Raw genomic sequence first — 16,920 nt, 5'->3', positions numbered from 1 at the left:
CGGACGCCAGGCGCCTCCGACGCAAAATGCGAAGGCGCTCTAGCTAGGGACCGAAGCTTTGGAGCGCCTCACGAGGGAGAAGGGTTCTGCCAAGGCTAAGGTGGCGCGCCACGCGAAGTAGTAGGAGCGCGCCAGTGTCGGAGATCGACACCACCACCATCGACAATGACTGTCCTCCTGCCCGGACGCCTGCACGGAGGAGATGGGCCGCTGCCATAGTGACCGTCGACTACAGTGACATCTGAGTTGATTTTGTCTATCTCAAGATGATGTCGGTTCAGTCTCTCGAAGATCCTCATAGGGTTAGGTGTATGTGCATACGTTCATAGGGGTGAGTGTACGCGCGTATGTATGAGAGTCTGTGTGTGTATTGTGTTAAAAAAACTCGAGCCCCAATTTAGTTCAACATAATTTTCGATTTGAAACCGACTTTGGATTGTGGTCCAGGACGATGCCGTGAACAATTCCCGGAGAATAACGTTTTAGATTATTATTTTTCCCGTTCGTAGTCACACCTCACACGGCAAACGAAACATCAGATTTCAGGAGGCAAGTCCGAGTCAATTTCCATGTTATCCAAATTTCCAAGTTCGAGTTAGCTACAGTTTCCATGTCCGACTCGGTCGAGTATGTACGTGCTTATATAGGGCTGATGCTGGACGCTCGAAATCCCACAATGTGTATGCACGCTGCCACAAATCATACCAGCGGCAGCCAAAACGCTCGAAGATGGCTGACGATGGACGCCCCAAGTTGGTCCATCGACCGGAGACCATGCCGTGCCTGCCTCACGAGCTGATCGCGTGGAAGATCCTGGTCCGGCTACCCACCAAGTCGCTGCTGCGGCTACGGTGCGTCTGCAAGGCCTGGCGCGACATCATCTCCGGCGCCGACCCCTCCTTCTCTCAGGCGCACCTCGACCACCTTCATCAGCAAGTCAAGAAGCCCTACAGCCTGCTTATCGCGCCACGTATCAAAAGCGAAAGTGACATGGAAGATCCCCGCGACACAAGAAGACCCTGGGCCGATATGAAGGTTACCTCCCCGGGGCTGTACCTGTGGGAGGAGAGCCAGAAGGACATCGCGACCCTCTTATTCGACATCTCCTCATTCCCTGCCGAGGGGGCGGCGACAAGGCATGGGCTCACGCACTGCGACGGGCTCGTGTTTCTGCCCGCCGAGGATACAGTGCGTGTGCTCAACCCTGCCACACGCCAAATCCGCGTGCTGCCATGGAGCCTGAACAGTGTTGCGCCGCGTCGGTGCCCCCAAGGTGAAGGCCACCAGGCATTCGGCTTCGGACGCGACCATCGCTCCAACGCCTACAAGGTCGCCCGCTTCTTCCACCGTGAAACGCGCGGCATGGGCGGTCTCGGGATGGAGGTGTTCACTATCGGAAAGGACCAGTGCTGGCGTGAGACAGCCGTGCAACCGCCGTACCCTTTCGTAGCTGGACTAACGGCGACATTCTTCAAGGGCTCCTTGATCTGGACAATCGACCATTACTCGCCTATGTATGATTACTCACATCTCGATGATGCTGCAAACATGCCGTGCTTTGTCCGTTTTAACCTTGAAGACGAGTCATTCAGCGTCATGACCGGTCCTCCATGGTACAAAGGGGCCGACTATCTTGACACCAACTTTGCCGAGGTGAACGGGAAGCTAGCCATGCCTCATCCAGGGCCCAACAGTGAAATGGTCGAGATATGGTGTGCGATGACGTGGAAGGCAACGACCTGCCACGGTGGCATCAGCGGCATGTGCTCGATTACCCATTTTCTATGCGTCTCATTGCCACGTTTGGTGACGACTGACGAGATAGTGTATCAAGATACAGTGGACTATCTCTGGCGTCGAACTCGTCAAGGAGAAAAGGCTATTGCGCGCATGAATGTCTTGAGATATTACAACCCCGATATGGGCACGCTTGCTGAGTACTCATGGAGGACCGTCAAAAGCTTCGATGTAATATTTTATGTTCCGACCTTAGTTAGAATCTAGATAGCTTCTAGCGGGCTTACTTATTGCTAGCTATGTAATCAGCAAGGACCGTCACTGCTATTTTTAATAAAGTTTGTTTAAACGACGTAAATATTATGGACTTTGATATGACTTCATAAGGCCGGGGCTTGCATGATGACGAGCTTCAGATAACTGGGTCACTAACGGTTTCTTCGGAAAAAATCCTTATTTGGTTTGCAGCCGAGGAGGACGCCATGCATGGCTGCATCGCAAGAGAAAATTGAATTCCAGGTGAAGAATATTTTGCATTTCTCTCACCGTTCATGGTCACACAACAACCAAAACGTCGGATTTCAGGAGGCAACAAGTTCCGAGACAAATTCCAAGTGTTGTTACCAAAAGTTCGAGTTAGTTCCCATAGATGGTGAAGTTCGAGTTAGTGTCTGACTCGGTTTGGAATCTATCGTGGGCATATATAAGCACAAGATTAATAACCAAATCAAAGGCTTAATAGAAGGATACGAACGCAGCCACAACTTGGTCCTCGCGTCCTGACGGCTTCGGCAGCCAACACAATCGGCGAAGATGGCGTGTCTGCCAAACGAGCTGATCGTGTGGGAAATCCTAGTTCGTCTGCCCGTCAAATCACTGTGGCGGATAAGGTGCGTCTGCAAGGACTGGCGCGACACCATCTCCGGCGATCCTTCCTTCGCTCAGTCGCACCTCCACCGACTTCGCAAGCAAAAAGAAAAATACCATAGCCTGCTCATCGCACCACGTGTCTATCGCAAAGTGGTCGAATCTAGGATAGACCGGTATGAGGTCATCAATCCGGGATTGTACTTGTGGGAGGAGAGCCGGCAGCATGCCTCGACCCTCTTACATGACACCTCCTCGTTCCCTGTGGAGGAGACGCGGATCAGGCACGGGTTCGCACACTGCGATGGACTTGTGTTGTTGCCGACTGAGGATATCGTGCGCGTGCTCAATCCAACCACACACACCAAGTCCTCGAGCTGCCTTGGAGCCCCAACAGCATCGCACCGCGCCGGTGTCGTACACACAAAGGCCACCAGGCGTTTGGCTTTGGTCGCAGCCATCGCTCCAACGCCTACAAGGCCGCTCGCTTCTTCTATCGTGAAAAGCGTGCCATGGGTGGTATTGGGATGGAGGTGTTCACTATCGGAAAGGACCACTGGCATGAGACGGCCGCACAACCACCGTACCCATTTCTAGTAGGGCGAATTGCCACCTTCTTCAAGGGTTCCTTGATCTGGATAGTTGACCAACACTCACTTATGTATGAATATGATCACTTGGTTTTACATGATCGTGCACGTATGTCGTGCTTTGTCTGGTTTAGCCTCGAGGACGAGTCATTTAACATCATGACGGGTCCTCCACGGCTTGAAGGACCCGACTGTTGGTGTGTAGATAATGTAATTAGGTGAGTCTATAAGGTCTAAAATGTAAATTGTACAAACAATATATAAATCAGCAGAGAGAATGGATTGGGGTGGAACGATCCAGAAATTCCCCAAATGCTCTTCACACTCCCTCCAATCCCTAGTTCAAATCCCTCAAATCTCAGATGATTTTCAACATGGCATCGGAGCAGGTTAATCCTGTGTGATTTCGACCTTGGTGACGGCTAATTGCGGTGCTGTGTCGCCGTGATTTACGGTTGTGGGCACTTGAGCTGCGTCGTTCGCGAGCTGCTGCCGAGACCTGCGACATCATCTCCAAGCTACGGCACCGAGTGCTGCGCCCAATCTAAGGTAGCCTGTTGACTGCCTCCCGGTGCATCTGTGCTTACTCCCTGTGCTGAGAAATGGATGTTGTGCTGCCGCGGAAAAATTGCTGGTTGCCGTTGTGCCGTCTCTCCAAGCAGTAAGCTGTCTTCTATACTTTATTGATTAGTGCAGCCGGTACTAGTACTTGTGGCTGCCGTTGGAGAACCGTGATTAGTGCAGCCGGATAGCTCATCTTTGCCTAGTGGCCGTATTAAAATACTTGTGCAGTCTGTGCGCATTTGAGAGCAACCTGCACTAGTATATCTGCTTGGCTAGTATCTACTCTGCTTGTACTGCCTGTGTGTTGTTGTTAGTGGAGATCTGCAAAAACCAAGTCCTGTGTGTCTGGTTTTTTCTTTGTGTGGCGGTAAATCATGGCAGATCCAACAAAGGGGAAATCAGGGGATACTAGTATGGATAAGTTGTATGAAATTTTAAGCAAAGTATTTGAGCAGCAACAACAACAACTCAAAGTGGTTCCTGAAGCTGTCAAGTATGCACTTGAGCCTAATCCAGTGAAGTTGGCTGGACCGGGCAATTATATCAGCTGGGCACGGCATGCCCAGTTAATTATGAGTTCTCATGGCTATGAAGAATTGCTTAGTGCCGATGAAGAGAAACTGAAAAGTGGTACTATCACCAAACAGATCAATGATAGAGTTTTGGTGTGGTTATTAGGAAGCATGGAACCACCGATACGAGAACAAGTTGAGACTTTGACCTCTGTATTTGAAGTGTGGAAAGCTTTGGAGAAGCAATTTTCAGGAAAATCAAATAAGATGCAGGCTACTCGCATCATGCACGAGTTGACTAACTTGAACAAGGCTCAAAATCAGTGACTGAGTATGCAGGTGAGATGAAGAGATTGTATAGGGAGTTGCATTATTACCATCCTTTTCAACCTGTTGATAAGAATGATGTGGCTGTTCACCATACCTGGTTTGAACCATTTGTGGGCAAGCTCTTTCTTGATGGCCTAAATCAGGAGTTTGATCTCCGCCGCCAGCTAATATTCTCCAAAACTGAATGGCTAAGCCTTGATGATATCATTTCCAGTGTGATTGAGGAGGAGACCCGTCTTGCTCAACCCAATGAGCATGTTCAAGAAAAATCAGATGCATGTGCAGCCCTATCCATACAAGCTCGTCGTGCTCCTAAGACCTTTGCTAAAATAGATAAAAGCAAACTATTTTGCAACCACTGGAAAAGGCTTGGACACACAAAGGATTCATGCTTTGAGCTGCATGGTTATCCAACTTGGTGGGAAAAAGGAAAATCTCAGCCAGAGAAGGTCAAGGAGCTCATAAAAGACAGGCGAATCTCACTACATCCAAGAGGGAGCTACCGGTAGTAGATGTGCGAGCTCTTGAGGATTTCACCTCCAAGATTAGACTCTCAGAAGACTTGTCTTCCTTCCAGGATTCCTCTAAAGCTGAAACTAGTTTGCATGCCACTTCACTCCAAGGTATAACACCTCACCAGGCCCACAATTCTACAATGCAATCAAAATCTTGGATTATTGATACAGGAGCTACCAATCACATGACAGGAGCTTCAAATATATTCACTTCCTATACACCTTGCTCAGGTAAGGACAAAGTACGTGTAGCTGATGGATCCATGGCACCTATCACGGGACGTGGATCTGTTAGGTGCAGTAAGACATTGTCCTTACCTCATGTCTTACATGTTCCTAAATTTCCAGTCAATCTCTTGTCAGTTAGCTCTATTACTGAATCTCTCAATTGTAGAGGTTTGTTTTATCCTACCTGGTGTGCTTTTCAGGAGCTAGAGACAGGGAGACTGTTGGGGACTGGGACCGTGCATGATGGACTCTACTATCTTGATGAAGGGAGTGATGAAGTTACTTTTGCATCATGCTTGTCTCCTAGTCAAGAACTACTACTACACCATCGCAGGCTTGGGCATCTCTCTTTTGCTGCATTGTTTCGTATTTACCCCTCACTTTTCAAGTTGTGCCCTAGGGAACTGCTTGTATGTGATGCTTGTGAATTGGCTAAACATACAAGAGGTTCATATCCTAGTATAGGATTAAGAAGTGCCAAACCATTTGAAATAATTCACTCAGATGTTTGGGGACCCTGTGAGGTTCGTTCGATCTCTGGGCATCGATGGTTTGTAACTTTTATCGATTGCTTTAGTCGTTACACTTGGCTCTATCTCTTGAAGCATAAGAGTGATGTGTGCTTAGTTTTTAAAGATCTATATGCTCTCATTAAAAATCAACATGGGGCAACTATTAAAACCTTACGTTCAGACAATGGTACAGAATACATGAACCAGGAGTTTGAACAGTTCCTTGTCTCAAACGGCATTGAACATCAAACTACCTGTGTTAACACTCCAAAACAAAATGGTGTTGCAGAGTGTAAAAATAGACATTTGCTTGAGGTTGCACGCTCACTTATGTTTACAATGAACGTGCCTAAATTTCTTTGGGGGGAAGCAATAAAAACTGCAACATATTTGATAAACCGTATGCCTCTTTGGGTTCTTGGCCATAAGACTCCTGCTGAGTGTCTCTTGAAATCTAATGATTTTGTAGTTCCTCCAAAGGTCTTTGGGTGTGTTTGCTTTGTGCATGATTATAGGAACTATGTTGGAAAATTAGATCCCCGTGCTCTCAAATGTATTTTCATGGGTTATTCTCCCTCTCAAAAGGGTTATAGGTGTTGGTGCCCTTTGGAGCACCGTTTTTTTGTGAGCATGGATGTGACATTCCGTGAACATGAATCATATTATGGCTTAACCAGTGACACTGGCATTGCCCTATCTCCACCTGAAGTGCAACAAGAAGGGGAGGGGGATAATGAAGGCTCTCCATTAAGCCCTATTCTTGTTTCCACTTCGGATGGTTTACCTACTCTAGATAATGCTCAAAATCAGGGGGAGGACACAAATAGTGATGGGTGTAATCATGGTTCTGGTCATGGAGACATACAAGATGCAACAGGAAACTCTTTACTTCCTTCACAAGATGGTGAGCTTCACAGGCATGAGGATCCAGGTACTAACAATAATCCCTCTAGTCTAGTCGCTCCTATTAGCACCACAAGGCAGAGCGATAACCAGTTATCTATCCTTGCTCCTGAAAATGACCTACCTATTGCTGTGAGGAAACCTACTAGAAATCGAAATATTCCAGGACACCTCAAGGATTTTAAACATGATATAGCCAATTTCATTTCCTATAAATATTGTACTCCACCCTTCAAAAGCTTTATTGCATCTTTAGATTCTATCTCCATACCATCAAACTGGAAAATAGCTATAGAGGACCCAAATTGGAAGGAAGCAATGCTTGATGAGATGAAAGCCTTGGAGAAGAATGAGACTTGGGAGCTTGTGGATCTACCACCAAGTAAGCAACCTGTAGGTTGTAAGTGGGTCTTCACTATTAAACACACCCCCGAGGGCAAGGTGGAGAGGTACAAAGCCCGCCTTGTAGCAAAAGGCTACACGCAAACATATGGAATCGATTATGAAGAGACCTTTGCACCGGTGGCAAAGATGAATTCAGTAAGGACACTTATATCATGTGCTGTAAACCTTGATTGGGATATTTACCAGATGGATGTGAAGAATGCTTTCCTTCATGGTGATCTCCAAGAAGAAGTATACATGCATATACCACCTGGATTTGAGTCAAGTCAAACTGTTGGAAAGGTATTGCGCCTACATCGTTCTTTATACAGCTTAAAGCAATCACCACGTGCTTGGTTTGATCGGTTTAGACATGCTATGCTAAAGAGGGGTTATCTTCAAAGTAATGCTGACCATACGCTATTTTACAAGCATACTAATGGCAAGGTTGCAATCTTGATAGTGTATGTCGATGACATTTTGATTACTGGAGATGATTCCAAGGAAGTTGCAGATCTGAAGTGTCATCTTGCACATGAGTTTGAAGTGAAGGACTTGGGACAACTAAGATATTTTCTTGGTATAGAGGTATCACGAGGGTCAAAAGGTATTTTTCTCTCGCAGCGAAAATATATCTTGGATCTGCTCAAGGAAACAGGTATGCTTGGTTGTCGACCTGCTGCTACACCTATTGAGCAAAATCATCGGTTATGTAGTGATGCTGGGACACCAGTGGATCGAGAGCGCTACCAGAGACTAGTTGGAAGGTTAATATATTTATCTCATACCCGTCCAGATATTGCCTTTGCTGTGAGTGTAGTTAGCCAATACATGCATGACCCAAAATCAGTTCATATGGAAGCTGTAAATAGGATCCTACGGTATCTTAAAGGGTGCCCAGAAAAAGGCCTCTTATATACCAAACAAGGGGACTTGCAAGTTGAGTGCTACACTGATGCTGATTGGGCTGGTTCCCTAGATGACAGGTGCTCAACATCTGGTTACTGTACATTTATTGGAGGAAACCTAGTTTCATAGCGAAGTAAGAAACAAAGTGTGGTGGCTCGGTCTACTGCAGAGGCCGAGTTTAGGTCTATGGCTCACGGCATATGTGAGTTATTATGGTTGCAGATTCTCCTAACAGAGCTGCGGTTGTATAAGTACAAGCCTTTGATGTTGTACTGTGACAACAAAGCTGCCATTGACATTGCAAATAACCCCGTTCAACATGACCGTACCAAGCACATAGAAATTGATCGTCATTTCATCAAGGAGAAGCTTGATAGAGGAATAATTTGCCTACCATATGTAACTTCGTCAAGTCAAGTAGCAGATGTACTTACAAAAGGACTCTTAGAAAAGACTTTTTCCATGTTTTGTAGCAAGATGAGTTTGTACGACATATTCACCCCATCTTAAGGGGGGGTGTTGGTGTGTAGATAATGTAATTAGGTGAGTCTATAGGGTCTAAAATGTAAATTGTAAAAACAATATATAAATCAGCAGAAAGAATGGATCGGGGTGGAACGATCCAGAAATTCCCCAAATGCTCTTCACACTCCCTATTCAGAATACAGCGTAGCTGAGTTGAACGGTGAGTTAGCCGTCCTTCGTCTAGCGCCCACCTATGGATCAGTTGAGATATGGATGTGCGCTGATGCGGAAGGCAACAAACCGCAACAGTGGGAGCAACACTATGCTTTTGGCTTTTCATCTTCTGTTCGTCTGCTAGCCACATTTGATGATGAGATAGTGTACCAAGGCGGATTATCAGATCTTCAGCGTCAAACTAGTCAAGGAGATAATATTATGGTTGACATGAATAACTTGGCGTATTATAACCCCGACATGGGAACACTTGTTGAATACCCATGGTGGGACACGGAGGACTTTGATGTAATCTTTTTTATTCCTTCTCTAGTCCAAATCTAGTTAGCTTGTTTTTGCATAAGTATTCAGTTATTTGTCAGAAACACACTTCTGTTTTATGAGAAGACGCAGACATACACTTAATGGAAGAACAAGTGTTTTGCTTTTTATGGATTATTATCTAGCATATACCTAGCTTATTTCTGGCACATGTATCTTTATTTTTTGTGGTTGATTTGTGCTTTTATTGGGAGGAATTTAATGTTCACAATTCTCCTGAGCAATTTTGACAAAACAAAGCTAACAATCGGTTCAATGTTGTCTGATAAGTTCCACCAACTAAAATTTTAGCGTCCTTCTTTCCTTGTGTTTTACCAAATTTCTCCTTTGCGAGGTTTAGGCATCAATAATTAAATCATGACTCCTTTATTTTGAGTTTCCATTTGATTTAATTAGTGAAATAAATATTCCAAAATACAATCTAATCATAGTTGGATTTAATCATGCTTATGGCTAAAATAACAAGCCTTAGAAATTAGAAGAATTAAATGGTAAATTTATAAAAATCTCGATAGCTTTTTTTTTTGCGGGGAGCTTCTAGCTGGCTTATTGCTGGCTATGTAATCAGCATGGACCGTCGCTGGTATTTCTAATAGAGTCCTTTGCACGACGTAAATTTTATGGACTTATATATGATTTCATATGGGCTTGCATGATGATGAGCTTCATATAACTAGGTCACTCTTAACAGTTTCTGCAAAATATTCCTTATTTGGTTTGCAGCCGAGGAGCACGCCATGCAAGAGAAAATTGAATTCCCGGCACGGTCACACGGCAAACGAAACGTCAGATTTGAGGAGTCAAATTTCAAGTGTTGTTACCAAAAGTTCGAATTAGTTTAGAGAAGGTGATCTACGTGTCCGACTGAGTTTGGACTCTATCGTGCGTATATACGCACAAGATTAACCAAAGGGTCTGTCTAGGACTCATCTAGATGTGACATTCTTATGTCACATCTAAATTGAAATCATCATCTGTTTTTTTGTTTGTTTGTTGTTTTTCCTTTTTATTATTACTAGCAAAAGGCCCGTGCGTTGCAACGGAAGAAATAGTCCACAAGACCATGTAATTTGTGAACACATGGCACAATATTCTATCAACTAAGATGAAACTAAAAGATAAAATGAGCAAAGCTAGAGGATTAATATACATCTCCAGTGACGAGAATAATTGTGCAAAGCAAAAAGGAGAGCAAGGTATCAACAGACTTAGCTTGATACCACATCAATTAACACGTCTGAAATTTGATCCTCAAACGGACCAATCTTGAAAATATTTTGTTGTTGAATAAATATGAATCGAAGGAATCAAACATATAAAATATTTCTAAGCAATTAAGAATCTACAATTGACACATAATCGTGCTGCTAATAGAAGAATGACCATCTTCTTAAACAAATTTCAGAATGAAAGATATTAAATGGGGAACTTCTAGCTTCTGAGATGATGGAACTGGGTCTTCTCATACTGCTCAAGTACATCCTTACCTTCTCATTTAGGACCTGAAAGCTGAAAAGAAGCAAAAAAGAAAGTCAAATCTGTGGTCATTGAATTTTTTTACAATGTAAACCAAAAATAAGTCTTCCCACAACTACCTTATCAGAGAACTTATATATATTTGAAGGTGTGTCTAGAAGACAATTAATCAAGTCTAACTGATGGATAGCATTTTTATCAGAAAAGTGGTTATTTCAGTCAGGAACTGATAAAAATGCATCCTATGCTCCAAATGGAAGGTAAATGCTGCATTTCGGAGGAAACGGCATTCCAAACATGTTAAGAAATATGAATATAAGCGAAATTTGGAAAAATATTAAAGATGATTTTACTATTCTTGGAAGCAAGATAAGTTCCTTTGGATGTAGTCGAATTCATTTATTGTCCAACATTATAGTGTTACTAACATGTCTACAATGTTAACTAAAATGCTAACTAAGTGGCAACTATTCTGTACCTTGTAGTTGTGTTTTCTCGAGCTCACTGATGACAAGGGAACAACACATGTGACAGAAGGAGGGGGCAGGGAGTTTAGTACATAATAAGCATTCGAAAACAGTCTTTGATGTAAATACACAAGAGATTGGAATCTACAATGTTTAAAGATGGTAATTTCAAAAGGAGTAAGAGCTCGAAACCAGAAACATATGGAGAAAACAAGAGCTACACAGATTTTCCATGGTCAACCATTGAGAAGTTTAACGCCTGAGAGAACTGCATGCACTACATCTGCAGAAGATCTACATTGATCACGGGGAGGCACAACCAACATACTGCTAAATGATAATATGAAGTAAATAAAAGTTAGTAAAATATGATTTTGGTTTCACATCCATCTTCTGTAAAGCAGCGGCTCCTGCCATCAAATGCTGATGGGGAGACTCTGACCTGTGAATGTCCATTACTTTCTTCCTTAATAGCTACACAAAATGTGTAACAGATGAATAGGGGCAGGTTCTATAGCAAGACAAACCAAGAGGAACATCTAGCCTACAACCATGTTAGGAACCGAAGAAATATAGCTACTGGAACATATTATTATTTTCAGTCAACTTACATATATAGGGTGTAGTTTTTCCCCACCCCATCTTTACTAAAATGAAGCCAACGAAAAACATAAATAAGTTCAGGTCTGTGTGAATGAACACACAGCCACACACATCAGGAAGCTACCTACATACAGACCAAAAATACCAGCCGCATTTCGCTAGCTACTAAGCACCGGTACACAGGATTTATCTTATCACTGATCTAAAAATTTATGCTTCCAGTCAGTGATACTGCTCAACAGGGTCTTTGCTCGGCCCGAACCAATAAATGGAGGTGCCAAGCTAAATGGGATATAAAAAAAACAACATCGTACCTCAGAATCAGTAACCAAAGACCATTGGCTAGATGGAGATGGAGTAGCAGCAATTCCCAGAAATCTACAAATCTGCTGGTTTGATCTGAAGGTATTTTCTAATTTTTGGAAGCAGAAATCACATGAAAAGTCACCTAAAAAGGTGCATCATAGGAACTTATAGCGAAAGCTGAAGAGATGAGAATTCTGGGCAGCAAACATGCCCGTGCATTGCAACGGGAGAAAATAAATAAGAACGGGAAGTATCGCTAGTGATTTCAGCCATCTTAACCATTGAAGAAACTTTTATAAAATGAGATAATTCTGATTGAATCCATGTGAACCCAAAATAAAACTATCCTTATTATGGATCAGAGCAGCAGGACATATGTTCCTTTATTGAACAACAAATATCATAAGCACATTCCAATTTGGGCCATTTCATGTGCATTTTGGTGAAAATATTAAAATGTCAAACTAATGAATAGAGGGTTAAAAATTGTTTTCTGATAAATATGGCAAACTAATGAAATTATGAATACAGTGTTATTTATCTATCATCTCTCAATTTGGAAAAAAACATCAAAAGAGGTTACAGATTGGAGACGATAGCACAACAAAATTGAAGGTCTCACCTAGTTGACAAACGAAGGGAACAACCAAGGGCGGGTGATCCTCTTGGATTCCAGATCAATAAACACAGCGTGGTGCTTCACTACGTTCGCCCCAACTCAAGGGAGACAGTAGATCCATTAGAAATTCATTCCTCCTTCCTGTCGCAACTCCACCTTCTCCTGCAGCAACAGCCAAACCCTAAAACACCGAGCTCCTCTGCATCTCAGCGGGAAAGATAGAGAGAACGGATTGCATTTCACCAGCACACTTTAGAATAGGAGTTGATGGATGGCGTCTGGAGCCGAACCCTAGTAACAATTGTGTATTATTGATTGGCACAATCAGAACCTAACTAACAACCACCTTTCAGTTTCAGTAGATCTATAGATGTTGCATCCCACTTCACGTCCTAAGATGGTCTAAAAAATTCACGTCCTAAGTGAACAGAAGCACAAAGGCTTCCATTAACAAAATAGAATTTGCATAACAAAATCTCTGCTATAAAGGATGCAACTATGGCGAAGATATGCCTACGTGTTTACCTTACATCATCAGAAGTTCAGAACTGATGCTAGATTTATTTTTTATAGAGACATGCTAGATTTGATAATACAACAGTATTACATGCCACATGATCCATTTGTGCAACGTCTGCCCTCCAAATCTTATTTAAGTGCTGGAATTAAAAGTGCAAAGTAGTGGGACATCGCCCCCCCACGCATTGAAATTTTTGGATATTAACAATATGACTTTAAGGGGGTAAATCCTCACTGAACAGTAAGCTCCCATGCTAATCTAATAAAAACAACTGATCAAAATATGCAGGTTTGGCCCCTATCACAAAGCTACTACCTAATGTGCCTTATTGGAATATAGTCTGCCACAATCAAAAGATGAAATAAACAGAAGCAACATTGCATTAGGGAGGTTCATTGCGTACATTCCAGATGTACTTGGCGACGACCATGGTAGTCTCGATGGTGAGGGCCAGAACCTTCAACCCGGATGCTCCTCCGGACGCCCCACACCCTTGCTGACACCGACTTCGCACGGATGGCTGACTTGTCCTGCACCCTGATTTGGCACTGACAAAGATTTTACTTTTAGGAAACAAAGTTATCCATAATGTGAAAGCACTGTAATTGTGCGGCATAGCAGAAGGACATTGACTTTCTGCTTGCAGATTTATCACCTCTAGAAACGCTTGCCAAATTGCCACAACGATAGAGACCCAGCCAGATTAGTGATCTATCTTAACTCTCAAGTATTAACTTATTAAATGTACAATTCAGATGCAAGTGCAGTAGATTACTGCAGTTCAACACTAAATGTACAACCGACAATTCAGATTTTAGAGGGCAAGCACTGTAGAATAGCATATGCGACTTCACATCGGGTCCCTAAGGTGTCGTGCAGCCACTCTGCGGATCCGACAGGCTCAGCCACGGTATGGAGCACACGTACCACCATATCCCGATAATCAACATCATCATGACACTCGAAGATGCCCAGGCAATTCTGAACCTGACATCCTGACCTGATGGCTTAAGATTTTTCTGTTCTTCAACCTCTACATCCCAAATCAATTCTGGATCATCCAAAACTTAGTAAGTACTAAAAGGGAAATTAATGACCAAATTCGGATCTTTCTACATGTATTAGACATGCAAAAGTACTGATTGCACATGCATCAGATATTTGCATACTTGGATGGACCGGTTGCATCAAAGATAATTAAGCTCTCAGTGTTAGAAAGTATAATGCTTATATACTGGTAGAATCAAGTTCCTCAAGCATGGTGTTGCAATATTGCTTCTGGCGTCTAGCTCGTCTTCCCATCGTCCTCCACATATGCTAGTTAAACCAAAACAGTGGAGATAAGACAGCAAGGAAGAGGGTCAGTGTTGTACCTCATTGCAATTGAAATAAATCTAATTCGAAACTGTTAGTAACCACGAATTGCTCCAAGCTGCATGAAATAAGAAAATTAAATTACTCATATACAGAATGATTAATATTGGTCATGCAGTCAGCTGAACAGAGAATAGCATGTTGTACACGCAAGATAACAAAATTAACACTAAGTAATTGTAATGATCAGAAGCAAGAACTGCACACTTAATTTAAAGGAAAAACCTCAAAATCCTAGCATTGCCGGAAGATCTCAATACACGTTCATAGGAGAGCTCTAGCTACTTCCTTCTCTTTTGTGGGAAGAGAGCTGTCTATTCTCTTAACTACAATATTCAGCATTTAACTATTTCATAAGCATCAAAAGAAACTGAAGTTTGTAACCAAACATGTACATATTCTTCGGTTCTGTATTGCCCAAACAATTTATGGACTAAAATGCACGTGAGCAAACGTACAACTATCTTTGAGTTCCTTGCATATTGTAAAAGAAAACAAAGACATAACATTAAGATGGTAGCTAATTTGCATTGCTAATGGAAAAACAACATGTGTGTGTAATGAAAACAGATCGAACTGGACATGTGTTGTCAACCTCAAGGATTTGCCTTCTGAACAAATTCAGCAAAACAGATTACCTGGCATATAATCACCCAGTCGCTCCCAAGGTCCAAAATCACATGCAGTCCTCCTGCTTAGTTGCTGATTGATGGATGAGATGTTGGCGGAGGTATTGGCTGGTGAGGGGCGAGCAAGCGGCCTCCATGGCTGTTGCCCATGGCGTGCAGGTGGCTGACTGTGGGGCTGCAGCAGATGGCGCCGGCGACGTGCAGCCACGGTGCTGCACAGGCGAGGTGGGGGAGACACGGGAGGAGGCACAGGAGACGGCGGCCGGGAGCTGCGCAAGAGGCCGGTCATGGCGGCGGTCGGACGTCGATCCCGTAGCTCCTGAAGATTTCCTCTTCCGCCTCGGCATCCCGCTCCTCGACGGCGATGAGGGCACGAAGGTCGTCGATCTCGGCGGCGAAGCGACGGAGCTCCATCTGGACCTCGGCCTTCTCCTTCTACAGGCGCCACATCATGGCCATAGCCTTGCTGGCGGCGCTGGCCGCGGCGAGGCGCTCCTCCTCCATCTCACCCCACAGCGCCCGCGTCTCCTCCTCCGCCTCCACCCTCGCCGCGCCTCTTCCTCGCCGCCCCTCTTCCTCCCCGTCCATGCCCCCGCCCCTCTTCTCCCCGCCCGGCATCCACATCACGGAGCGCCCCCGCCCCTATTCTTCCCGCATCTGCTCGGGAGGCGTTTTTTTCTTTTAACTCGCCCATACCGGTTGACTTATTATTTGGATTGCGGGTTGAATACCTACAACTATAGGGTTTTTTTTTTGCAAAAATGACGACGTACGACCAAAAGCGATCCCTGGTTTATTAGTAAATAAGGTAGAGATATCGACTGGGCCTTGTCTTTTTCTTTTTGTGTGAACAACGTGCCCATAGCACCTCGCATAGGCAAGGCCTAGCGTGCCTCACACCTGTCACACGCTTGCTCACTCTACGTCCTGTAGCTGATCGTACGTAGTAACGATTTGTGTTTTGTATTCCTTTTGTTTCTTTTATTTTCTATTTTTTATTTTTTATTTTAGGTGCAGTTTTTTGTCAGTTCTAATATATGTTAAAAATTAAAATACACACTGATTTTTTTTTTGCATATACGGTCACCATTGTATGCAATACACACTGCACAAATTCTAAAATTATGGTGAACATTTTTATAATACACATTGAACAAATATTTAGTATATAATGACCTTTTTCTAATATACATTGAACTTATTTTCTATGTATTGTGTATGTTTTTTTAACATATATACGATGAACCTTTTACAAAATACTCAATGAAAAAATTAAAATGTACGCTGACTTCTAATAGTAAATAAAACAATAGAAGAGGAAGATAAAAAACCGGTCAAAAAACTAGAACAATGTTCACATATTAAAAAATGTATGTGGATTTAAAACAATCATGAATATGAACATTGTTTGCAAATTCGAAACATGTTATTTTAAAATGAACCCTAGTTGTGTATCATAGCCTCATAGGTGGAGGTGCAACTAAGAAAAATATTAATCGGGCCTCCAGTTGCGTATCAAGGGTGGAGTATAATAATAATAGGTACTTCAGAACATTGTTACAGGAGTAAATCACCTCTACAACTACAAAACATTTTTGCAACTGGGGATCCTCGACAAACACCCCCCCTAGCTGCGAGTCGATGCTCGACATGCAACTGGGGACCCTCGACAAACACACACACACCCCTAGTTGCGAGTAGTTGTGAGTCAATGCTCATCATGCAACTAGAGGCGCACACACACACACACGCGCGCGCGCGTGCGCACACACACACACACACACACACCTAGTTACGAGTCGATGGTTGACAAGCAACTAGAGACCCTCGACAAACACACACACCCCTAGTTGTG

General features: G+C 43.5%; 1 long non-coding RNA gene and 2 pseudogenes across 1 annotated transcript; 2 read left to right on the top strand and 1 right to left on the bottom strand.

The window, feature by feature from the left end:
- Nucleotides 1–774: 774 nt before the first annotated feature.
- On the top strand, nt 775–2,004 carry LOC119332832 (annotated as a pseudogene).
- A 546-nt stretch (nt 2,005–2,550) lies between these two features.
- Nucleotides 2,551–3,416, top strand: LOC119332831 (annotated as a pseudogene).
- A 7,096-nt stretch (nt 3,417–10,512) lies between these two features.
- Nucleotides 10,513–14,107, bottom strand: LOC119328488. The gene is made up of 5 exons (XR_005158980.1): nt 13,466–14,107; nt 12,546–12,704; nt 11,932–12,065; nt 11,026–11,051; nt 10,513–10,580 (listed from the first exon to the last, which is right to left on the bottom strand). It is a non-coding gene; the product is annotated as an uncharacterized LOC119328488 (long non-coding RNA).
- Nucleotides 14,108–16,920: the final 2,813 nt, after the last annotated feature.

This window comes from Triticum dicoccoides, chromosome 7A, assembly GCF_002162155.2.
Source record: "Triticum dicoccoides isolate Atlit2015 ecotype Zavitan chromosome 7A, WEW_v2.0, whole genome shotgun sequence".
Taxonomy (NCBI): Eukaryota; Viridiplantae; Streptophyta; class Magnoliopsida; order Poales; family Poaceae; genus Triticum; species Triticum dicoccoides.
Note: the sequence above shows the minus strand (reverse complement) of the source record. Positions and strands in the feature narration are given on the sequence as shown.